Raw genomic sequence first — 27,167 nt, 5'->3', positions numbered from 1 at the left:
ACTAGGTCTGGGTAAACTATGCTGGGTTTGGTATAGTGCTAAAGGAGACCAGATATTTAAAATGCATTTCAGGGCACCTGGGTGGCTCAGTGGGTTAAGCCTCTGCCTTCGGCTCAGGTCATGATCTCAGGGTCCTGGGATCGAGTCCCTAATCAGGCTCTCTGCACAGCAGGGAGCCTGTTTCCTCCTCTCTCTCTCTCTGCCTGCCTCTCTACCTACTTGTGATCTCTGTCTGTCAAATAAATGAATAAAATCTTAAAAAATAAAATAAAATAAAATGCATTTAAATGTTGTGATGTACCAGGATGCCTGCTGGCTCCATCAGTAAGAGTGTCTGACTCTTGATTTTGCCTCAGGTCACGATCTCAGGGTCATGAGTCGGAGCCCTGCATGGGAATCCTCACTGAGTGTGGGGTCTGCTTGAGATTCTCTCTCCCTCTGCCCTACCCACTTGTACTCTCTCACTCACAAATAAATAATCTTAAAAAAAAAAAATTATGATATGACTCCTGACAGGTCTGTGGGCTCTCTAAGAGAAAGAAAAAGAGATCAAGGTCTCAACCCCAGAGGAACAGAAGGTACTCAAACCTCAAACTTAGTGAATTTTGGGCTTCATTAAACATAAAGATGCCTCCCATTAATAGGCTGAAGGACCATTTTCTCCTTTGACAAAATGCCAGATGATGAAGGAAACAGTTTTTTATTTGCAGTGTAACTTTGGTAGAGTCATTCTGTTGTATGGAAATAAGCTGAACCTTAACCACTCTTTTACATAAGATTTCACTCACCAAAAGGTCTTTAATTTTTATCATTTATCCATGTCATCTTCTAAGTCCAAACAAGCTGGCATTTTTAGGGTTGGTATTTCAAGGCAGCGGCCAAATAAAAATTCTAAAAAAGAGTGAGAGAGAGAAAATAAAGTTTCAGTATTATATAGAAATTAGAAATTTCAGAAGTGACGTCTTTGTAATCGAAGTCAATACAAATATCACAAATTATCATCAAGTCAACTTACACATCTTTAGAGGATATTAAAACAGAGTTTTCATTAAGTCTACAAAATATATCTTTTTTCTAAGATTAAACCACTATTCAACAAGCATCTCAAAGAGTATGGAAGCAGAACTCAGGGACATATACCAGCTTCACTTAAGAATTATGAAACTGGATGGGGCGCCTGGGTGGCTCAGTGGATTAAGCCGCTGCCTTCGGCTCGGGTCATGATCTCAGGGTCCTGGGATCGAGCCCCGCATCGGGCTCTCTGCTCAGCAGGGAGCCTGCTTCCCCCTCTGTCTCTGCCTGCCTCTCTGCCTACTTGTGATCTCTCTCTCTGTCAAATAAAATAAATAAAATATTTAAAAAAAAAAAAAAAAAAAAAAGAATTATGAAACTGGGACACAAAGCCTTAGAGCCCTCCTCCTTTTACTTCCACTTTTATATCTGTCAAATTAAAATGAATTGATAGCATCTATCACACTGTTTTGCAGCTACTTGAAGCCAAAACCAAAATATTTTGTATACATGCTAAATGTAAGACTCACTTGTTCTAACATAATTTCAAAATTCATCTTAAACTCCATTAAGTATAGATTTAAGTTTTTTTCCTATTTTATACATGTATCTATACATTTTATTTTTCATTAAATTTTGTTTTTCTAGGGGCGCCTGGGTGGCTCAGTGGGTTAAAGCCTCTGCCTTCGGCTCAGGTCATGATCCCAGGGTCCTGGGATTGAGCCCCGCATCAGGCTCTCTGCTCAGCAGGGAGCCTGCTTCCTCCTCTCTCTGCCTGCCTCTCTGTCTACCTGTGATCTCTGTCTGTCAAATAAATAAATAAAATCTTTAAAAAAATTTTTTTTTGTTTTTCTAAGTATTCTTTATGGTATACATAAGAATTTTGCATGGATACTGCCTAACTTTGTCGTGCTTCAGAAAAAATTCTCACTTAAGAAAATATCAGTGTACAACATCTTCAACTTGGCTGTTATGGTTTTACATTATCACCAAATATTGATTTTATAATCTCAAAATTTTAGATGGATATATGTATTATATATTAATAATTATTAGAGAAAAAACTATGACTTAATTATTTTTTATTTTAAGAAAAAGCCATCTTTTTAAGTCTCCATGGAACGTTAACAAAAACTGACCTTAAGAGAGGCCAAAGAAAATCCCTATAGAGTAGGGGATTAAAAGTACACTTATCTTGATGAGCACTGAGTAATACATGGAATTGCTGAACCACTACATTATATACCTGAAACAAATGTAACACTGTATGCTAACTATACTAGAATTAAAAAAAAAAAAAACCTTGATAAATCCAAAAGTAACGGTGGGATAATATCCTGATGACAATGCACTTAATGAAATTATAAACATAAAAATAAAATAAAGAAATGAAGGCCTTTAAAACAACAACAAACCCCTTGGACTTTGGTTAAAAACGAAATCAATACTGCAACATTTCTAGAAAATGCCTAAATAAGGAAAATGTGACATATTAGAACCTAAAGAATATAGCTGAACCAGAAAAGAAGAAAATTCACAGTCATAAATATGTACGAATCAGGGAAAAGGGACCAAAAAAAAAAAAAAAGAAAGAAAGAAATCTGACTCCACATCTAACTCAAAAAGTCAGGGGAAAAACCCAGGAAGGTGAACTGAAAGAAATCAAAATGAAGGAATTAGGGAACCTGGGTGGCTCAGTGGGTTAAAGCCTCTGCCTTTGGCTCAGGTCACGATCCTGGGGTCCTGGGACCCAGCCACCCCCCCACCCCCCCACACCACCCCCACATTCTCTGCTCAGCGGAAGCCTGCTTCCCTTCCTTTCTCTCTGCCTGCCTCTCTGCCTACTTGTGATCTCTGTCAAATAAATAAATAAAATCTTAAAAAAAAATGAAGGAATTAAACACAGCTAAAAGCAGAAAATAGAAAAACAGCAGAATAAATCAATCTAACAACTGGTACATTGGAGGAAAATCAATAAAATAATTAAACCACTAGCTAATCTAGTAAGTAAAAAGGGAGAAAGTCCAAATATATAAAATATGAGATAAGTAACCACAAAAACAAAGGAAATTAAAAGGACCTTAAAGACTATTTTCTTCAAGCTTTTGCTCAATTTATCTATGTAAATATGGTATGCCCCCCAAAAAACCCACACACAGATTTAATGAAAATATTAACCTTTTAAAGAGCAGATAAATCTAGTGATCTGAAACTATTCTAGAGCATGCCAAAAAAAAAAGAGAGAGAGAAAAAGAAAAAAGAAAACTTCCTAAGTCTTTTTATGAAGCAAGTATAACAAGAGTATCAAAAGCTGATACAGGGGTGCCTGAGTGGGTCAGTCAGTTAAGTGTCTGACTTCTGCTAGGTTGTGATCCCAGGGTCCTGGGATGGAGCCCATGTCAGGTTCCCTGCTCACAAGGAACCTGCTTCTCCCTCTGCTTCCTGCTCAAGCACCCTCTCTCTCAGATAAAAAAATAAAATCTTCAAAAAATAAAAAGCTGATACAACTGCAGGCAGAAAGCTATAGATCAGTCTCTCTTATATTGATGCAAGATTCTAAATCAAACTTTAAATAGAATACAACCATACATTAGAAGCATAATGCATCAAAATTAAGAGGAGTTTGGTCTAGGAATGCAAGGAAGGATCACTATGCGGAAACTAAGGGAAAAAGAAAAAAATATCTCCACAGATATTAAAAGCCACCCGACAAAATTCAACACTTCCTGATTTAAAAAAAGAAAAAATCAAATAGGGGCACCTGGGTGGCTCAGCTGGTTGGGTGGCTAGCTCTTGATTTTGGCTCAGGTTATGATCTCAGGGTCCTGGGAATAAGCCCTGTGTCCGGCTCCACGCTCACCAGGGAGTCTGCTAGAGGATTCTTCCTCCTTATCCCTCTGCCCCTTCCCCCAGATCACATACACGCTGACTCTCTTTAAAATAAAAAAAATTTTTTTAAGAAATCAAATAGGAATATACAAATACTTCCTTAGCATGACAAAATATCTTTTTAGTCCTAAAGTCAGCAGCTTGCTTAGTGGAAAAAAGTTGGGAAGACAGATATCCATTATGTGTTATTAAACACTATGCCAAAAGTATAAAATCAGTTAAATGAAACAAGATTAATAATAGTAAAAAAAATGGGAAGAAGAGTATAGAACTATTACTATTAGCAGATGATATGTATTTGTATTCTCAAACATCTTAGAGAGTCAACCAAGAAAAATAAGAAAATTCAGTAAAGTAGAATGGTACAAAATATACAGAAAGCAACAGTTTTTATTACACATGCAATCAATCACCAGTAGGTGGGGGAAAATCTAATTAATAACAGCAACAAAAAATAAAATATTTAGGAATAAACTAAAAAGAAAATGCAGAACTACAAGATGAAATTTTTAACACACTAATGAAAGATCCAAATATAAAAGACTTAAACAAATGGAATGACATACCAAATTCCTAGAAAAAAAGACTTCTAAATAGCAATTCACCATAATTTAGAATTTAATAATTTCAACAAAAAATGCTAACTTTTTTTTAATGGACAAATTGACTTTAAAATTCATATGGAAAGAAAAAGAGAGAAAAAAAAAACTCTGAAAAATAAGAGTAGTGAAAGGGTAAATCCTATCAGATACCAAAACACAATGCCTCAATAATTAAAACTCTGTAATATTGGCACATAAACTAATGGGAGACCAATAGAAGACTAAAATCCCCCAAACTGATGAAAATGGATATGGAATTTTAATGTCTCATAAAGGTGGAAAAATTTGATTTTTCCAGTAAATGGGAGCAGGTAGCCACCTAGGGAAAAAACAAAATTAGAGCTACACCTCATATCATCAGAACTTCAAATGGACCCAAAACTTCAATGTAACAAACCCTACAAGTATTAGAAGAAAATACAGAAGAAATCTTTATAACCTTGGAGTTGGTAAGGATTTTCTAACCATGACTCAAAATTCAAAGCCATTAAAAAAACTGATAAATTTGAATACATAGAAATCAAAGAATTCTGCAAAGCAAAAAACACCATAAGCAAAACAAAACCCCAAGAAACAAAATGACAAAGTAAGAAAAATATATTAGCAATCGTATCACTGAAGAAAGAGCAAATATCCCATATATAAACATACTATAGAAAAAAAACATAGGTTTGTGTGTGTATGTGTGTGTGTGTGTATGCATGCGTGCGCATATATATATAAAATAAAGAGAACAGTAATTTGGACAGAGTATTGTGCCCAGGGGCGCCTGGGTGGCTCAGTGGGTTAAAGCCTCTGCCTTCGGCTCAGGTCATGATCCCAGGGTCCTGGGATCGAGCCCCACATCGGGCTGTCTGCTCCGCGGAGAGCCTGCTTCCTCCTCTCTATCTCTGCCTGCCTCTCTGCCTACTTGTGATCTTTGTCTATCAAATGAATGAATAAAATCTTTAAAAAAAAAAAAAGTATTGTGCCCAAAAATGGACATAGAATATGATCATAAAATTCACAGAAAAGGAAATACAAATGAACTTTAAACATATGAAAAAATATTCAACCTCACACGCAAGAAAATTTTTTTTTCACTCACCAGATTACAAAAATCCAAAAACCTAATAATACGTTCTTCTGACAAGGTTATAGGAAAACAGACACTCTCATTCATTGCTAGTGGCAGTCTAACATCAGCAATTAGGTATTATCTATCAAAATTATAATTATATATACCATAATGCAACAATATCACTTCTGGGTAGTGATCCAGTCCAACAAGTACACCTGTTCCCACAGTAGATGACATTTATACAAGGTTATTCACTAAAGCATTGTTTGCTATAGCAAGATAGGAAATTACCCAAATGTCCACCTGATTAAATTATAGTACATCTAATAAAAATGAAATGCAGCAAGAATAAGGATGCTCTCTATGCAGTGATATGGAATAATCTCCAAGATACATTGTTGAGAGAAGAAAAAACAAGGAGTAAAACATTGACTACAGTATGCTACTTCTGGCAAGAAAAGAAGAGAAAAATATCTTTTATATGTTAGTATCAAAACGAAATACTCTAGGGATGCCTGGGTAGTTCAGTAGGTTAAGCGTCTGTCTGCCTTTGGCTCAGATCATGATCCCAGGGTGCTGGGGTCAAGTCCCACATCGGGCTCCTTGCTGGATGGCGAGCCTGCTTCTCCCTCTATCCCTCCCTCTGTTTGTGTTCTCTCTTTCTCTCTCTCTCACACAAATGAATAAAATCCTAAAAAAAAAAAAAGCTAGAAAGAAATATTTTTTAAAAATAGAAATTATTATCTTCATGGTAAATTTTTAAAAATCATGTTGTACCAGAAGGCAAAAGAAGCACTCAGACCAATGGGGAGCATGTCACAAGGACCCAGAAGCCAGTTTTAAGGGGTTTCTATCAGCAAATTTGAGATAATTTAAGAACTAAAAATAATAATGACTAAAAATCTTGATAATATCATGAATAAACAAGAATCCAGGAATACATAGTAATAGATAGCTCAGATAATTTTTAAAAATTTCTTAGAAAGTCACCTTGAGGAGTTAACTATGACATCAACTCCTTACTCTGAAGACTGATAAAGAAAAAGAATGAAGCAAAGAATTTACTTCTTTTAAGAAAGGTTCATCCTTGGTAGAAAGGGAAAGCTCTCCTTTACATTAGGATGCTAGTTAATAAATGCAGAAGGAAAGAATTTTTAAAATCATCATTGTGCAACCTCCAATGAAATAAGTGATTCATTCAGGCAAGGATGATCAAGGGGTGCTAAAAATCATCTTGTGAAAATTGTTGGGAAACAGAAGATTCGCATGGTGCTAAGGGATTATTCCACAGATTAATTCCTAATTGCAAAGGGAAAACAATACTTCACAATGGAAAGATACGATAGTTACCAGTTTAACCTGGTGATTAAACTCAGTAACAATGAGAGTGAGACCTTTTATTTATGCCTCCTGAAGTGATGTAACTGAAGTGCCAGTCATCATCTACAATGTATCATTACCCAAAATGCCTAACCTAGGTCTAAACACATCTTTAAACCTAATTTCTCCTTTACAGGAAATTCAGGAGAAAGAGCAATGAGAACGATTGCAAGAAGTATTCTATTACATGAAGAAATAACCAGATCTAGAATGTGGGACTTGCTACAATCAAACTGATCTGGTCTCTTCAAAACCCAAAATCTTAAGGGAAGAGAGAAAGGGGGAAGATACAGTTCTCAATTAAAAGACTTCAGAAATATAACCACCAAATGCAATGCATGAATGTTACTTAGACCCACTTCGAAGAAAAGAGCCATAACATCTTTTTTTAGATAGTGGGAAAAACTGAATGAAGTACTAGAAGATATTAAAATATTCTTTAAAACATTCTTGGGTGGGGACGCCTGGGTGGCTCAGTTGGTTGGACGACTGCCTTAGGCTCAGGTCATGATCCCGGAGTCCCGGGATGGAGTCCCTGGATGGAGTCCCGCATTGGGCTCCCAGCTCCATGGGGAGTCTGCTTCTCCCTCTGACCTCCTCGCTCATGCTCTCTCTCTCAAATAAATACATAAAATCTTTAAAAAAAAAAAAAAAACATTCTTGGGTGTGAGGAGCCTGGGTGGCTCAGATGGGTTTAGCCTCCCGCTCTTGGTTTCAGCTCAGATCACGATCTCAGGGTCGTAAGATCGAGCCCCCTGTTGGGCTCGCCCTGTTAGGCTCCCCTTGTTGGGCTCCCCACTTGGCCAGGAGTCTGGTTGAGATTCTCTTCCACTGCCCCTTCCTCCACATGGGCACGTGCATGTGGGTGCTAATAAATAATTACTGGATTCCCTGAGGGGGAGGAGAAAGAAAGAGGACTAGAAGATATAGTTGAACAAATTCTCCATGAAAAATTTCCCAATCTGGCGAATGGAACCAGTATTCGTGTACTAGAGGCAGAAAGGTCTCCCCTGCCCGCAAGATCATAGAATCTAGAAAGACCTCGAGACATCTGATTGTGAAAATGATGAATCATAATTTTAGACAGGAGCTCTTGAAAGCAGCTAGGGGGAAGAAATTCCTTACATACAGAGGAAAGGCCATCAGAATAACATCAGACCTGTCCACAGAAACTTGGCAAGCCAGAAAGGGCTGGCAAGATGTATTCAGGGCACTAAATGAGAAGAACATGCAGCCAAGAATACTTTATCCAGCAAGACTGACATTCAAAATGGATGGAGAGATAAAGAGTTTCCAAGACCGGCAAGGCTTAAAAGAGTATGTGACCACCAAGTCGGCACTGCAAGAAATATGAAGGGGGGTTCTATAAAAGAGGAAAAAACCCAAGAATATCACTGAACAGAAATATATGGAGACAATCTATAGAAACAATAGACTTCCCAGGTAACACAATGTCAATAAAAACGTATCTCTCAATAATCACTCTCAATGTGAATGGCCTAAATGTGCCCATAAAACGACACAGGGTTGCAGACTGGATAAAATGACAGGATCCATCCAAATGTTGTCTATAAGAGACCCATTCTGAACCTAAGGATACATCCAGACTGAAAGTGAAGGGATGGAGAAGCATCTTTCATGCCAATGGGCCTGAAAAGAAGGCTGGGGTAGCGATTCCCATATCAGATAAATTAGATTTTAAACTAAAGACTGCAGTCAGAAATACAGAAGGACACTACATAATTCTTAAAGGGACTATACACCAAGAAGATCTAACAATTGTAAATATTTATGCCCCCAATATGGCAGCAGCCAATTACATAAGAAAACTGTTAATCAAGATAAAGAGTCATACTGATATGAATACATTAATAAGAAGAGATCTTGACACGCCACTCTCACTAACAGATCATCATCCAAGCAGAAAATCAATAAAGAAACAAGACCATTGAATGACACATTGGACCAGATGGACCTCACAGAAATGTACAGAACATTCCGCCCTAAAACAAAAGAATACTCATTCTCCTTGAGTGCACATGAAAACTTCTCCAGAATAGATCACATACGGGGTCACAAATCAGGGCTCAACAGATACCAAAAGATTAAGATTATTCCCTGCATATTCTCAGATCACAATGCTTTGAAACTGGAGCTCAACCACAAGGAAAAGTTTGGAAGGAATTCGAACACCTGGAAGTTAAAGACCACCTTGCTTAAGAATGCTTGGATCAACAGGAAATCAAAGAACTTAAACAATCCACAGAAACCAATGAGAATGAAGACACTTTGGTCCAAAACCTACGAGATATAGCAAAGGCAGTCCTAAGGGGGAAATACATAGCCATTCAAGCCTCCCTCAAAAAAACTGAGAAATCCAGAATACACCAGCTATCTTTACACCTTAAAGAACTGGCGAATCAACAATAAATTAAGCCAACTCTACACACAAGAAGGGAAATAATCAAGATTAGAGCAGAGATCAATGAGATAGAAACTAGAGATAACAGTAGAATGCATCAATGAAACTAGAAGCTGGGTTTTTTTTTTTTTTTAAAGAATCAGTAAGATCAATAAACCATTGGCCAAACTAATCCAAAAGAAAAGAGAGAAGGCCCAAATTAATAACATTATGAATGAAAAGGAAGAGATCACAATTAACACCAAGGAAATAGAAATAATCATCAGAAATTATTATCCACAGTTATATGCCAGTAAGTTGGCAACCTAGATGAAATGGATACATTCCTGGAAAACTATAAACTTCCAAAATTGAGCCAGGAAGAAATTGACAACCTGAATAGACCGATATCTAGCAATGAGATTGAAGCAGTGATCAAAAACCTCCCAAAAAACAAGAGCCCAGGACCTGACGGATTCCCTGGGGAATTCTCCCAAACTTTCAAAGAAGAAAGAACACCTATTCTCCTGAAGCTGCTTCAAAAAATTGAAGCAGAAGGAAAACTTCCAAACTCTTTTTCTGAAGCCAGCATTACCCTGATCCCCAAACCAGGCAAAGACCCCATCAAAAAGGAGAATTTCAGACCAATATCCCTGATGAATATGGATGCTAGGATTCTCAACAAGATCCTAGCTAATAGGATCCCACAACACATTAAAAAGATTATCCACCATGACCAGGTGGGATTCATCCCTGGGTTTCAAGGATGGTTCAACATTCGCAAATCAATCAATGTGACAGAACAAATCAATAAGAAAAGAGAGAAGAACCACATGGTCCTCTCAATTGATGCAGAAAAAACATTTGACAAAATCCAGCATCCGTTCCTGATTAAAACGCTTCAAAGTACAGGGATAAAGGGAACACTCCTCAACTTCATAAAGTCTATCTATGAAAAACCCACAGCAAATATCATCCTCAATGGGAAAAAGCTCATAGCCTTCCCATTGAGATCAGGAACACAACAAGGATGCCCACTCTCACCACTCTTGTTCAACATAGTATTAGAAGTCCTAGCAACAGCAATCAGACAACAAAGAGAAATAAAAGGTATTCAAATTGGCAACGAAGAAGTCAAACTCTCTGGGGCACCTGGGTGGCTCAGTGGGTTAATCAGGTCATGATTTCAGGGTCCTGGGATCGAGTCCCGCATCGGGCTCTCTGCTCAGCAGGGAGCCTGCTTCTCTCTCTCTCTCTCTGCCTGCCTCTCCGTCTACTTGTGATTTCTCTCTGTCAAATAAATAAATAAAATCTTTAAAAAAAAAAAAAAAAGAAGTCAAACTCTCTCTCTTCACAGAAGACATGATACTTTACATGGAAAACCCAGAAGACTCCACCCCCAAACTACTAGAACTCATACAACAATTCAGTAATGTGGCAGGATACAAAGTCAATGTACAGAAATCAGTTGCTTTCTTATACACTAACAATGAAAATACAGAAAGGGAAATTAGAGAATCGATTCCATTTACTATAGCACCAAGAACCATAAGACAACTGGGAATAAACCTAACCAAAGAGGTAAAGGATCTGTACTTGAGGAACTACAGAACACTCATGAAAGAAATTGAAGAAGACACAAAAAGATGGGAAGACCATTTCATGCTCATGGATCAGAAAAATAAACCTTGTTAAAATGTCTATACTGCCTAGAGCAATCTATACTTTCTTTCAATGCCATTCCGATCAAAATTCCACTGGCATTTTTCAAAGAGCTGGAGCAAACAATGCTAAAAAAATCTTATAAAACAAAAATGGGGTGCCTGTGTGGCTCAGTTGGTTAAGCATCTGACTTTGGCTCAGGTCATGATCTCAGGTCCTGGGATCCAGCCCCATGAGTCTTGTCTTTTAACCTCAGGTTCAGGGTTTCTTCCACCATGTACCAAACTCTCTCTTTTTTTTTTTTAAATTAAAAGATTTTGTTTATTTATTTATTTGACAGACAGAGATCACAAGTAGGCAGACAGAGAGAGAGGAGGAAGCAGGCTCTCTGCCGAGCAGAGAGCCCGATGTGGGGTTTGATCCCAGGACTCTGGGATCATGACCTGAGCCAAAGGCAGAGGCTTTAACCCACTGAGCCACCCAGGCGCCCCCCAAACTCTCTTCTTATCAGGGCGACTCTACCCTACTCATAGTGCACAAGTGGCAGAAATATCAGAACCAAGTGATCTCATTTATTTCAGGCCAATACACACTAATTAGAAGTGTCTCAACTACTCTAAAATGACTGAAGTCAGAATATTTGAGATCAAATGAGTATATGCTTTGAAAGAACTTGAGTAGTTCTCAACTTTGGCTACACATTATAATTATTTGGGAAACTTTAAAAAATAATGCCTTAGTCATACTAGGTCTGCACTGTGGCCTGAGCGCTGGGCACTGAAACACTGTCCAGGTGATTCTAATATGAGGCCAAAGTCTAGAACCACACTTTTCAAACATTATTTAATTTACCTTATATGAAGAAACTGAGTCAGGTGGGGAATGTTGCTTAAGAATTTGCTCCAAGAAAGTGATGAAATGAAAGCTTTTCCTTCTTTTCCTTATTATGAAATTTGATTGTTTCTTTAAATTTGTTTTTTAATATAATACAGACCAAATTATTTGTGAGAAAATCAAATAAAACACTAAATAGAATCTAAAAGTGAACTATACCATCTCGGTATTCCAACCATCTCGGCTTTCTTCTATGCCCTTGGGAGTCCCATTTCTATGTCCTTTCTATGACCTGGAGTCCCTTAAACCCTTCGTAGCTTCCATGCTGTCATTTAGAAAACAATGGCCCAACATTTTCCAGATCTAGGGACACTACGATTATTTTAATCCTTGGCTATTTGACTTCAGCATTAATCATACTTTCCTGAGGAACTGGAAATCATTTGGTCAAGATCTCTAACTCTTTATTCTTCCATTAGTGGCTGTTTTCTGCACTATTCTCTCAGCTTCCTCCTTTCAAAAATTTAATCCAAGCTGTAAATTAAAACAGAGGCTACCTAACAACACCTGGTTCATCTCTATCATTGCCTCCACCCTAATTTTTCATTGGTATTTTCACTGCTGTACTTAAGGAAACAAAGAGAGTCAAAGATACTAACAATTCTAGAAATTAGGACTGTACAGCTCAAAGAACTGTTGGGACTCAAACATTACTTTCCTGCCCAAAGCAGGAATGGGGCTTGAAATACAACAAAAGAGCTAGGTAGGCAGGTAACAGATTTCTAACCCCCACATGTGGCACCACCTCCTCCAACTACATGCTCTAAAACAGCTTTTTCCAGAGGTACCTAGGTGGCTCAGTCAGCTGAGTGTCTGACTCTTGGTTTCAGCTCAGGTCCTAATCTCAGGGTCGTGAGATCCAGCCCTGCATCTGCTCCCTGCTCAGCACAGAATCTGCTTGGGATTCTCTCCCTCCCTCTCCCTCTGCCCCACCCCGCCCCCTGTGCTCACTCTCTTTGGCTCTCAAATAAAAAAAATCTCTTTAAAAAAAAAAGCTCTCTCCAGAGCCAGCAAAGGCAGAGGTGTTATGTACCACCCTACCATGACAGACCCACTTAGAACAGTCAGCACTATTACATGCCCATGGCTTTCCCTCTCTACTTCAGGTTCTATAATACACAAAGTAGTATACACATCTTGGAATTTGAAGACAGACACAGAAGATGTGAGCAAGCATAAGCCCTAGGAGCATTACATTCAGGAACCACAGGTATTTGTAGCTTAGGCTTCAAATTATCAAAAAAAATTCTTTTCCAAAGTCAAATTACCCATGCCTGTGATCCCCCTGTCCCCCTTTGGCCCTGTCTACCTCAATTAAGTAGGAGGCACATTAATGACTGTTAGATACAACAAGTATTCCAAAACTATGGGCACCAAATAGTCCTTTACTTTAACATCTGAAAGGACAATTTACAGTACCAACAAGTAGCCAGTGAGGGACCTATCTATCCTGTTTATTTGGTAGGTGCTAGACCTATATATCCCTCTCCTTTTTCAAGGAAGAGTAACTGAGGGGATGTGACATTCCACAGCATAAGAGAAACTCTGCATTTGTAATTCAGAAAGTGAATATGTAAGGAGGAACAGGTTAAATTTTAGACATCAACTACATTATTCTCAACAAATGTGATAACACACTGAAGTGAGAAATCAAAGTCCATGGACAGGAATGAAAAGAAGTAGTTGAAATGCAAAAGTGGAAGTTAGAGAGGGGAAAAAGCAAAGGAAAAATAATTTAAAAAGTAAATATGCCAACTCAGATTTCAAATCTTTCCTAGAAGTTGTGAAGAGTAGAATACTTAATTAGATGTATGGGGATGACAAATTTTAAGAAATTTCCATAATAGAGATGGAAAGGACAAGGTAGTGGAAACTATGAGAGAAGACTGATAAGGAGAGAAGAGAGAAATAACTTCCAAATAATAGTTATCTCTGAAACAAATGAACAGAAACCATAATCAAAGTTGTTGTTTTTGTTTTTGTTTTTGTTAAGTAGGCTCCATGCCCAGCATGGAGTCTGAACTCACAATGTGAGATCCAGTCGCATGCTCTACCCACTGAGCCAGCCAGGAGCCCCAATAATCAAAGGTTTTTAGAAAGGAAAATGAATACTTTCCTAAGTCAAAGAATGTTCTGCATCTCTAGCTCAAAAGAGCTCACAAAATACCAGGCAACTAATGAACTAGTGTTCAGAATCACTGAACACTACATCAGAAACTAATGAGGTACTATATATTGGCTAATCGAATTAAAAAAAAATGGGCAAAATTACTGAAAAGATAGTGACAACTAGATTTTTTCTGGTGAACCTTTTAGATTTCGAGCTTCTTTGTCACAATCAACTGACAAAGAAAAAGAGAAGTCATAGAGAACCAAAAATCAGGTTGGCCTTAGATTTCTCTGTAAGACCAGAAGACAATGGCAAAATAGCAAAGAAGTGGAAAATAATGTGACATAGTAATTCTGCCCTCTCCCTGACCAAGACATCATTCAGTGTAAAATTAATATAAAGACAGTTTCATCTAGTACTTTTCATAAAAATATTATCTGAATGATAACCAAAAGCAAAGACCTTGAGAAGGGATTAAACATAGAGCGAAGTCTAAAAAATTGTTATAAATGTGATTAGCACCAATGCTATTTTTTTTAATCATACAGTAAACTTCTAATTGTTTAGGTAGAGTTCTGCTACCTCTTACTGCCTTCCATTCTACTTCAAAAGTCTATCAAATGTTCAGGTACTTAACAGCCCTCAACTCCCTTCTAACCACAGGGCTAAATGTGTTTTTCCTATTCAGCTTCATAGCCTCCATAGGAAGATAAGCTCTGAGCACAAATAAAGAGTGTGAATTCTGGGCCTTTGATATCCAACACCCAGGAAGTGTCTATAAAGGTACAAGATCATCCCTACTCTCGTTACATAGTCATCAGGGATTGGCCACTTACCATGTCTACTCCCTCACAGCCATTTTGCATGATGGTTAACACTAACCCCATCCCTAACTCATAACCCTAATACTATCTTAATCACCTTATTAAGGAATGGAATATTATGCTCCTTATCCTTAACAATTAACTATATCAATTACTTGGTGTTGTGATTGATTTTTTTTCTTTCCATATTACTTTTTAATTTAGTCAACGTTGCTTTTTTATTGAATAAAGAGTACTGAATAAATGCTACTTTTTATAAAATAATTATTGAAAAGATCTATAAAATATGAAATAAAGATGAACTATTACTAATCATCATCTTCATCTGAGTACTATCAACTAGTATGTTAATATGCTCAACAATTCTGTTGTTAATTTAATGGGATAAATCCACCTATAATAGGGTAAAGAGTTTTAGTCTAGGGTCGAGGTGCATTTGTCTGTTCTAGATATCTCATAAAATAGAAACCATATAATAACTGGTATTTTGTGACTAGCTTCTTTCACTTAGCAATAGTATTTTCAAGTGTTGTAGCAATTAACAGTTACTTAAATTACCAAACAATACTCCTCACCAAAAAATATCAGATTTCCATTTCCATTCATTTATCAGTTGATAGACATTTGATTTGCCTCCACTTTTCACTATTATGAATAATGCTGCTATGAATATTTGTATACAAGTTGTTTTTTTAAAAGATTTTATTTAATAATTTGACAGAGAGAGCCCAAGCAGGGGGAGCAGCAAGCAGAGGCAGAGGTAGAAGCAGACTCCCCACAGGGAGCCTGACATGGGGCTCAATCCCGGGACTTTAGGATCATGACCCAAGCCGAAGGCAGCCACTTACCCAACTGAGCCACCCAGGACCCCCATATACAAGTTTTTGTGTGGATGTTTTCATTTCTCTTGGGTATGTATGTATACACACACACACACCCCCACACACACCCCTAGGAGTAAAACTACTGGGTCACATGTTCTATGTTTAACCTTTTGAGGAACTGCCAAACTGTTTTACAAAGCTGTTACACCATTTTATGTTCCAACCAGCAATGTACAAGGGTTCCAATTTCTCTGCATCCTCACCAACACTTGTTACTACTTTTCCGATTATAGCTATACTGGTGGGTATGAAATAGTATCTCATTGTGATTTTGATTTACATTTCCCTAGTGCCAAATGGTGTTGAGCATATTTTCATGTTTATTTGACACTAGCATGATTTGTTTGGGAGAAATATCTATTCAAATTCTTTGCCAACTTTTTTTTAAAAAATTGGGATATTTGACTATTACTGAATTATATGAGTTATTTTATTTTTAAGATTTTATTTATTTATTTATTTGTCAGAGAGAGAACGCACGCACAAGCAGGCAGGGAGAGAAGCAGGTTCCCCACTGAGCAAGGAGCCCCATGTGGGACTTGATCCCAGGACCCTGGGATCATGACCTGAGCCGAAGGCAGCAGCTTAACCGACTGAGCCATCCAGGTGACCCATATATGAGTTCTCGATATATATTTTTCTAATCTTTAACATTTTATCATTCTTTTATTTTTATCCCAGTATAATTAACATACAGTATTATATTAGTTTCAAGTGTACAATTTAGTGATTCACTAATTCTATACATTACTCAGTGATCATCAAAATAAGTGTATTCTTAATCCCCTTCACTTATTTCAGCCATCTATCCATCCCCCATCCCCATGACTACCAGTATATTCTCTACATTTAAGAGTCTGTCTTTTTCCTTTGTTCATTTGTTTTGTTTCTTAAATTCCACATTTGAATGAAACCATATGGTATTTGTTATTCTCTGACTGACTTATTTCACTTAGCACTGTACCCTCTAGATCCATCCATATTGTTGCAAATGTCAAAATTTCATTTTTTATAGAAAATATTCTATTGTGTATATAGATCACATATTTACTCACTCATCTACTTTTTAAAAAGATTTATTTGAGAGAGAAAAACAAAGAGAGCGAGATAGCCGGGGGAGGGGCAACAGGGACAGGGAGAGAGATTCTTTTTTTTTTTTTTTTTTTAAAGATTTTATTTATTTATTTGACAGAAAGAGATCTCAAGTAGGCAGAGAGGCAGGCAGAGAGAGGTTAGAAGCAGGCTCTCTGCCAAGCAGAGAGCCCGATGCGGGGCTCGATCCCAGAACCCTGAGATCATGATCCGAGCCGAAGGCAGAGGCTTTAACCCACTGAGCCACCCAGGTGCCCCCAGGGAGAGAGATTCTTAAGCAGACTCTCCGCCAAGCAGGGCCCGACACAGGATCTCATGACCCTGAGATCACCACCTGAGCTGAAACCAAGAGTCAGAGACTTTAACTGACTGTGCAACATAGGTGCCCCTATCCATTCATCTATTGATGGATACTTGAGCTGCTTCCATAATCTAGCTATTGTAAATAATGCTACAACAAACACAGGGTGCACATATCTTTTAGAATTAGTGTTTTCATATTCTTTGGTAAATACCCAGTAGTGGAATTACTATATCTGTTTTTAATTTTCCGAGATGGATGCACCAGTTTGCATTTCCACCATTAGTGCACGAGGGTTCCTTTTTCTCCACATCCTTGCCAGTATTTGTTTCTTGTGTTTTGTTTTTAGCCATTCTGACTGGTGAGAGGTGGTATCTCATTGTGGTTTTGATTTGTGTTTGCCTGATAATGAGTGATGTTGAGCATCTTTTCATGTATCTGTTGGCCATGGGGATGTCTTCTTTGCAGAAATGTCTGTTCATGTCTTCTGCCCTTATTTAAACTGGATTATTTGTGTTTTTTGTTTTTTGTGTGTGTGTTGAGTTGTGTAAATTCTTTATACATTTTGGATACTAACCTCTTATCAGATATGTTGTTTGTATTATCTTCTCCCATTCAGTGGCTATCTTTTTGTTTTGTTAATTTTTCCCTTCGCTGTGCAGAAGCTTTTTATTTTGATAATAGTTTATCCTAATAGTTTATTTTTGCTTTTGTTTCCCTTGCCTCAGGAGACATTATCTAGGAAAACACTGCCAACAGCTTATGTCAGAGAAATTACTGCCTGCACTCTCTTCTAGCACTTTTTTGGTTTTAGGTCTCACAGCTAAGTCTTTAACCCATTTTGAGTTTATTCTTGTGTATGGTGAAAGAAAAGTGGTCCAGTTTCATTTTTTTGCATATAGCTATCCAGTCTTCCTACCACAATTTGTTGAAGGGACTTTTTTCCATCGCATATTCTTGCCTCATATGTCATAGATTAATTGACCACATAAGTGTGGGTTTATTTATGGGCTCTCTATTCTGTTCTCTTGTTTTATGTGTCTACTTTTCTGCCAGTACCACACTATTTTGATTACTACAGCTTCACAGTATATCTTGAAATCTGGATTGTGATACCTCAAGTTTTATTCTTCTTTTTTAAGACTGCTTTGGTTCTTCGGAGTCTTCTGTAGTTCCATACACATTTTAGGATTATTTGTTCTAGTTCTGTGAAAAATGGTGCTGTTTTGCTAGGGATGCACGAAATTTGTATATTGCTTTGGGTAGTATGGACATTTTAACACTGGTTCTCCCAATACATGAGCATGGAATATCTTTCCATTTGTTTGTGTCATCTTCACTTTCTTTCATCGGTGTTTTCTAGTTTTCAGAATACAGGTCTTTCACCTTCTTGGTTAAGTTTACTCCTAGGTATTTTATCCTTTTTGGTACAACTGTAAGTGGGATTGTTTTCTTAGTTTCTCTTTCTGCTACTTCATTATTGGTGTATAAAAATGCAATGGATTTCCATATATTAATTTTATATCCTGCAATTTTACTGAACTCATTTATCAGTTCTAGTCATTTTTTGGTGGAGTCTTTGCGGTTGTTTTTGTTTCTTTTTAAGTAGGCTCCATGCCTAATATGGGGCACGAGTCCCATGCTCTACAGACTAAGCAGCCAGGTATCCCAGGGTTTTCTATATATATATCATGACATCTGCAAATAGTGACAGTTTTACTTCTTCCTTACCAATATGGATGCCTTTTATTTCTTTTTCTTGTCTGATTGCTGTGGCTAGGACTTCCAGCACTATGCTGAATAAAAGTGGTAAGAGCAAACATCCTTGCCTTATTCCTGATCTTAGGGGAAGAGCTCTCAGTTTTACCATTATGAAATTAGCTGCATATATGGCCTTTATAATGTTGAGGTATAATCCCCCTAATCCCACTTTGTTGAAGGTATTTATCAAGAATGGATGTTGTACTTTGTCAAACACTTTTCCTGCATCTACTGAAATGATCATATATCATTATAATTTCTCTTACTGATGTGATGTATTACATTGATTGATTTGCAAATACTGAGTCACTCTTGCATCCCAGGAATAAATCTTACTTAATCATAGTGAATCATTCTCCAAATATATTGTTGGATTTGGTTTGTTAATTTTTTTGCTAATATATTTTTAAGTAATCTCTACACCCAAACTGGTGTTTGAACCAGTTTGCAACCCTGAGATTAAGAGTCACATGCTCTTCTGACTGAGCCACCCAGACATCCCTGCTAATATTCTGTTGAGGATTTTGCATTATGTTCACCAGAGATACTGGCCCATAGTTGGCCTCTTTTTTTTTATGGTGTCTCTATCTGGTTTTAGGGTGAGGGTAATGCTGGCTTTATAGAATGAATTTAGAAATTTTTCTTCCTCTTACATGTTTTCAAATAGTTTGAGAAGGATAGGTATTAACTCGTCTTTAAACGTTTAATAAAATTCACCTGCGAAGCCATTGGGTCCTAGACTTTTATATGTTGGGAGTTATCTGATTACTGATTCAACTTCATTGCTGTTAATCATTCTGTTCAAATTTTCTATTTCTTCCTGATTCAGTTTTGGGGGGTTATGTTTCTAGGAATTTATCCATTTCTTCTAGGAGGTCCAATCTGTTGGCATATTATTTTTCATAATATTCTCTTATAATCCTTTATGTTTCTGTGGCATCAGTTATTTCTCCTCTTTTATCTCTGATTTTGTTTGAGTTCTCGCTCTCTCTCCTTGTGAGTCTGGCTAAAGGTTTATCAATTTTGTTGATCTTTTCAAAGAGGCAGCTCTGCTTTGTTAATTGGTTTTATTGTTTTTAGTTTCTATTTCATTTATTTCTGTTTATTCTTTATTATTTCCTTCCTCCTACTCGTCCTGAGTTTTACTTGTTCTTTTGCTAGCTCCTTCAGAGGTAAGGTTAGGTTGCTTATTTTAGATTTTTCTTGCTTCTTGCAGCTGGCCTATATTGTTATAAACTTCCCTCTTAGAACAGCTTTTGCTGCATCCCAAAGATTTTGGACTCTGGCATTTTCATTTTTATTTCTCTCCATGTATTCTTTAATTTCCTCTTTGGTATCTTGGTGGACCCATTCATCGTTTAGTACTATGTTATTTAACCTCCATTATTTGTGTTCTTTCTACAATTTTTTCTTATGACTGATTTCTAGTTTCATAGCATTGTGATCAGAAAAGATGCACTGTATGACTTCAACATTTTTTAATTTGTTGAGACTTGTTCTGTGACCTGACATGTCATCTGTTTTGGAGAATGTTCCTTGTGCTATTGAAAAGACTATTTATTTGGCTGTTTCAGGATGAAACAGTCTGAATATATCCGTTGGATCCATCTGGTCCAATGTGTCATTCAAAGCCCCTGTTTCCTTGTTGATTTTCTGGTTAGCTGAACTATCTGTTGATGCAATCTTGTTGGATTGTTCCCTTTATGATTATGTAGTGTCCTTCTTTCCTTCTCTGTCTCTGGTTACACTGAGTTCTTGATATAATTTATATACAAATCCCTTATCAGATATATGAATTGCAAATACTATCTTACACTTTATGGGTTGCTGTTAGTGACTCTTTACTTACTTGTGATTGTTCATTGATGAATTTTGTGTCACATTCCTTTGTGGGGGAGGACAATTTTGTAGTTTAGGACAAACTGGTCAAATATTTGGAAAAAAAAATTTATTAAATGCTCATTTCACAATTGTCTGAGTCTGTCTGAGCTGCTTAACTAAGTACCACACACAGGGTAGCTTATAAACAACAGAAATTTATTTCTCCCAGTTCTCTGGAGGCTGACAAGTTCAAGAAAATTGTGCCAACATAGTGGAATTCTCGTGAAGACCCTCTCTCAGGTATTGCTTCTCCATTAAGATTCATCTTTTTCGAAATATTTAATACTATGAGGGATGCCTGGGTGGTTCAGTCAGTTAAGCATCTGCCTTTGGGTCAGGTCATGGTTCCAGGGTCCTGGAATCGAGTCCCGCATCAGGCTCCTTGCTCAGTGGGGAGTCTGCTTAAATCTTAAAAAAATATTTAACATCACGAGAAATGTTTTAAATGTCTTAAATATAAAACTACATAAACTATATTATTTCAATTTTCTTAATTGTGTATGTTTATTTTTTAAAGATTTTATTTATTCATTGGCGGGGGCAGTGCACAAGCAGGGGGAGTGGCAGGCAGAGGTAGAAGCTGGCTCCCTGCTGAGCAAGGAGGCTGATGCAGGACTTGATCCCAAGATCCTGGCATCATGACCTGAGCCAAGGGCAGATGCTTAATGACTGCGCCACCCAGGCATTCCGTAATTGTGTATGTTTATGCACACATAGGGCAAAGACAAAGGAAACTCAATAATAAGACAAACAACGCAATGAAAAACAGGCAAAAGATTTGAACACTTTACAACAACCACATAAAAAGATGCTCAACATCATCAGTTATCAGGAAAATGGAAATTAAAACTACATAGAAATAACACACCTAAAATAACGGCTTAAATTAAAAGAATGATAATATCAGGGGCACCTGGGTGGCTCAGTTGGTTAAGCAACTGCCTTCGGCTCAGGTCATGGTCCCAGAGTCCTGGGATCAAGTCCCACATTGGGCTCCCAGCTCCATGGGGAGTCTGCTTCTCCCTCTGACCTCCCCTCTCATGCTCTCTCTCTCTCTCTCTCTCTCTCTCAAAATAAATAAATAAAAATCTTAAAAAAAAAAAAAAGATAATATCAAATGTTGACAGGGATCTAGAGCAACTGGAACTCTCATACTGGTGGGAACATAAAAATGTACAAACAATTTGGCAGTTTCTTATAAAGTTAAGCACTTACTTATCACAAAATCCAGCAATCTCACTCCTAGATATTTATCCCAAATAAATAAAAACATGTCTATACAAAGACTTCTTAAGAAAGTTACTAGCAACTTTATCCATATGAGACTGAAACTGAAAGTAAACCGGACACAGCCCAAATATCTATCAATTAGTAATGGATAATCTGTAGTACACCCATACAGTGGAATACTGCCCAACAATAAAAAGGAGCAACTATCACAAGGATTATCTAAAAGAAGAGGATTTTTGTCCCCAGCAAGTGGCAATGTGGAGACATTTTTGATTGCTATAATCAAAGGAGGGAAGGGGAGTGCTACTGGCATATAGTGGACAGACGTCAGGGATGTTAATATCCTACAAGGCACATGGCAGTCTGAAAAACAAATTATCCAGCCCAATATGTCCATAGTGTCAAGGTTGGAAAAACTCTGAACTACTGGCATGTGCAATATGGGTGAATCTCAAAACTTACTGATTATCAAAAGAGTCCAAACATTTCTATGACATTTTAGAACAGGCAAAATGAACAGCAATAGAAACCAGATGGGTACTTGGCCTGGGACTGGGGTAGAAATTAATTAAACAGGGGCGCAAGGTAACTTGGAGTGAAAATGTTCTATAGCTTGATTGGTAGAATACAAACATTTGACAAAATGCAAAGTAAATACAAAATAAAATGAGTGCATTTTATTGTATATAAATTATACATAAAAGATTGGTTAAAAAAAAACTTAATTGTTGAAGGTGGGTAAAAGTACATAGAGGTTCATAATAGTATTCTACTTTTGTATCTGTCTCAATTTCCGTAATAAAATGTTTTTTTAAAAATAATATATAAACACTGGGGCACCTGGGTGGCTCAGGGGGTTAAAGCCTCTGCCTTTGGCTCAGGTCATGATCCCAGGGTCCTGGGATCAAGCCCTGCATCAAGCTCTCTGCTCAGCAGGGAGCCTGCTTCCCTTCCTCTCTCTCTGCCTGCCTCTCTGCCTACTTGTGATCTCTGTCTGTCAAATAAATAAATAAAATCTTTAAAAATAAATAAATAGGGGCGCCTGGATGGCTCAGTGGGTTAAAGCCTCTGCCTTCGGCTCAGGTCATGATCCCAGCGTCCTGGGATCAAGTCCCGCATCAGGCTCTCTGCTCAGCAGGGAGCCTGCTTCCCTTCTTCTTTCTCTTTCTGCCTCTCTGCCTGCCTGTGATCTCTGTCTGTCAAATAAATAAATAAATAAAATCTTTAATAAATAAATAAATATAAATAATATATAAACACTAAACGATTCAGGAAGAGGTCTTAGTTGAATCTCTCAAAAACAAGAATACCCAAGATAAAAATCTCACTGTGAGTGTGACCTTGTTCTTGAAGTAGGAGAGGCTGATGTGAAAGACAGGAGGAAGAAAGGCATACAGTTTGATAAAGGAAAGATAAAGAAATTTTCACAAGTTACTTTTCCCCCCAGTCCTATCTAGACCTAGCCAGGCATTAAGCCATGCCTTCTTTGGGAGAAGTATTTCTTTTTTTTTTTTTAATTTTTTTTTTTATAAACATGTAATATATTTTTATCCCCAGGGGTACAGGTCTGTGAATCGCCAGGTTTACACACTTCACAGCACTCACCATAGCACATACCCTCCCCAATGTCCATAACCCCACCCCCCTTCTCCCTGGGAGAAGTATTTCTAAGATGGCCACTAATTTATTCCAGTATTCACATCCTTGTGTAATCTCCTCCCCATGAGTGTGGGCTAAGCAAGCTAGTGACTTGCTTATAACCAACAGATGTTGATGATGGGATGTCACTTCCATGATTAGATTATAAAAGATGGTGACTTCTATATCCCCGAGAAGACGTTAATTATTGCCTTCTCAGCATGCCAAACTGGAGAAGTCACATGGCAAGGAACTGATAGTAAGTAGCCTCCAGCTCATAGCCAGCGAGAAACCAAGGCTCTTAATTCAACATCCCTTAAGGAAGTAAATTCTCCCAATAACCAAATGATCTCAGAAGCAGTTCCTTCCTCATTCCAGCACTAAAATGAGACTCCAGCCCTGCCTGGCAGCTTAACTACTGCCTCTGAGAGACTCCAACACAGAGGACTCACCTAAGCTATACCCAGATTCCTGACCTATGGAAACTCTGCCACCATAAATATGTGTTGTTCTAAGCTGTTAAATTTGTGGTAAGTGGTTATATGCAACAATAGATAACTAATGGACAGATATCCTGCTGAACATTCACTCCTTTAAAACTGTTTGGCAGGGGTGCCTGGGTAGCTCAGTGGGTTGGGCCTCTGCCTTCAGCTCAGGTCATGATCTCAGGGTCTTGAGATCAAGCCCCGCATCAGGCTCTCTGCTTGGCAGGGAGCCTGCTCCCTCCACACCACTGCCTGACTCTCTGTCTACTTGTGATCTCTCTCTTTCTCTGTCAAATAAATAAATAAAATCGTTTTAAAAAATTAAAAAAATAAAAAACAAGTAAAACTGTTTGGCAGTTTCTTAAAAAGTTAGATATACCATACAACCCAGAAATTCTATTGCTGGGATTTACCCAACAATAAATGAAAATATGTCTACACAAAGACTTGCGTAAAAATGCTTACAGCAGCTTTATTCACAATCATCAATCTGGAACCAACCCAAATGTCCATCAAAGATAAATGGATAGGGGCGCATGGGTGGCTCAGCGGGTTAGAGCCTCTGCCTTCGGCCCAGGTCATGATCCCAGGGTCCTGGGATCGAGCCCCGCATCGGGCTCTCTGCTCAGTGCAGAGCCTGCTTCTCTCTCTCTCTGCCTGCCTCTCTGCCTACTTGTGTTCTCTGTCAAATAAATAAATAAAATCTTAAAAAAAAAAAAAAGATAAATGGATAAATATGTTATATCCATACAACAAGATACTACTCGGCATTAAAAAAAAGAATGAACTACTGACAGATGCAAAAACATGGATACATATCAAAACTATGCTGAGGGAAAGAAGCTAGACACAAAAGAGAACATAATGTGTGAATTTCTAGAACTCTTGAAAGTGCAAAGCAATATATTGGTGGGGGTGCTGGGATGGACACACTGCAAAAGAGTATAAGGAAACATCAGGGAGATGGAAATTTTCTGTATCTTGGTTGTAGTGGCTGTTTCATAATAAACAGTATAAACTAATAAATACATCTGTCAAAACCCACTGAAATATGTTTCACTTTAAAATCGATGGGGGGGGGCACCTGGGTGGCTCAGTGGGTTAAAGCCTCCACCTTCAGCTCAGGTCATGATCCCAGGGTCCTGGGATCGAGCCCCGCATCGGGCTCTCTGCTCAGTGGGGAGCCTGCTTCTCCCTCTCTCCCTGCCTGCCTCTCTGCCTACTTGTGATCTCTGTCAAATAAATAAATAAAATCTTAGAAAAAAACTAAACTAAACTAAAATAAAATCGATGCGGGGGGTGTCCCTGGGTGGCTCAGTTGGTTACTGCCTTTGGCTCAGGTCATGATCCCAGGATCCTGGGATCAAGTCCCCCCATCGGGTTCCCTGCTCATTGGGGAGCCTGCTTCTCCCTCTTCCTCTGCCTGCTGCTCCCCCTGCTTGTGCACTCTTTCTGTCAGATAGATAAGTAAAATCTTTTAAAAAAAAGAAAAAAAATGGATGCAAGTAAAAATAAATAAAATGGATAATCTGTGTGTAAATTACACCTCATTAAGTTGACCAAAAAAAAAAAAAAAAAAACACCAACACCTTCATCAAACCTTAACTATATCTAATGCAACTGTTTCCATGATTCTGACTTAGCCTTCAAACAGTATTCTACAGATAAATTATCCAAAAGGCAGAGAATCCAGGGTGTCTGGAATTTTTCAGTAGCTACAACTTACAGATTATATATCAGGCACTGTTCTAAGCTCTTTGCATTATGAACTCAATTAGTACGCCCAACAATCCCATGAAACAGATTCTATTACCCCCCCCTTTTTTTTTCAAATGAGGGAACTTAGTCACAGAGAAGTAATCTGCTTATAACCATACTGCTAGTAAGTGACATGGCCATTATTCAAGTCCAGGCAGTCTGATTCTATCTAGAGGCTGGTCTCTCCACTCCACTCTCTCAGACCCCTGGAGTATTCACTAACAGCATACTCTCACCTCACTGGAGACTGACAGGTTCATTCACTCATTCAACAAATATTTAGGCATGCAGTATATGCCAGATATTGTTCTAAATGCTAAATATACAATGATTAAAAAAAATATATAGACACAGTATCTGCTTTTATGGGGCTTACATTCTAGTAAGAATTTAGGCTTAAAGCACGGATTCTTTTTTTTTTTTTAATTACCATATAATGTATTGTTTCAGGGGTACAGGTCTGTGATTTGTCAGTCTTACATAATACCCAGCGCGGACCACAACACATACCCTCCCCAATATCCATCACCCAACCCCCCCATCCCCGACCCGCTTCCTCCAGCAACCCTTAATTTGTTTCCTAAGATTAAGTCTCTTATGGTTTACCTCCTTCTCTGTTTTCATCTTGTGTCATTTTTTCCTCTCTTCCCCTATGATCCTCTACCTTGTTTCTTAAATTCTGCTTGGCAGTGAGATCATATGATAATTGTCTTTCTCTGACTGACTTATTTCTAAAGCACGGAGTTCTTAAATCAAAATATTTTTCCTCTTATTTATGGAAAAAAAGTCACAAGTTGCAATAGTGGCCAGATCTGCTTTAGCTAAAGTTGTGGTTCCCAAAATTGTCTGTACTTTAGAATCACCTGGGGACCTCTTAAAAGTTCCGAAACCCTTGTCATACCCCCAGGCCTATTAAATCACAAAGGAGTGAGGAGTAGGGAAGGAAGAGAGGCAAAGGCATCAGTAATTTGCCAAGTTCAACAGATGAGTCCAAGGTGAAGACAAGTTTGAACTTGGCAAATTATTGATGCTAGGGTTTTTATCTGATTGAATAATGACAAAATTCATTCATGGTGACAGAGTAAGACATAGATGAATGGGGGGCGGGGAACAATGCCAAAACTCTATATACTTGTCTTTCTCTGAATCAGAGATTGCAAGGTACCTTTTTCCCCAATATTATAAATTCTGAAAACATGAGAAAGAGGGCCATATGTTTTTCTTCTTGGATTTACTCAGGCCTCCATTCCCCTCCAGAGTCACAGACAAATAAGATATTCAGCTTTTAATCTTTTCTTAGTACT

The 27,167-nt window shown here is 37.9% G+C and overlaps 1 protein-coding gene across 8 annotated transcripts in view; it reads right to left on the bottom strand.

Moving 5' to 3' along the window:
- Positions 1–27,167, bottom strand: part of NCOA6 (nuclear receptor coactivator 6) — a 106,541-nt gene that overhangs the window by 59,514 nt on the left and 19,860 nt on the right. For 7 of the 8 annotated variants that reach the window (XM_032350887.1, XM_032350891.1, XM_032350895.1 and 4 more), the window contains one exon: positions 789–891. The exons of the other annotated variant lie outside the window; for it this stretch is intronic. The gene's annotated coding sequence lies outside the window, so the exon portion shown is untranslated. The remainder of the gene's footprint in view (positions 1–788; positions 892–27,167) is intronic. 8 annotated transcript variants of the gene reach the window in all.

The sequence above is a fragment of the Mustela erminea genome, chromosome 7, assembly GCF_009829155.1.
Source record: "Mustela erminea isolate mMusErm1 chromosome 7, mMusErm1.Pri, whole genome shotgun sequence".
Lineage (NCBI taxonomy): Eukaryota > Metazoa > Chordata > Mammalia > Carnivora > Mustelidae > Mustela > Mustela erminea.
The sequence above is the reverse complement of the archived record's forward strand: the minus strand, read 5'-3'. Positions and strand labels throughout refer to the sequence as shown.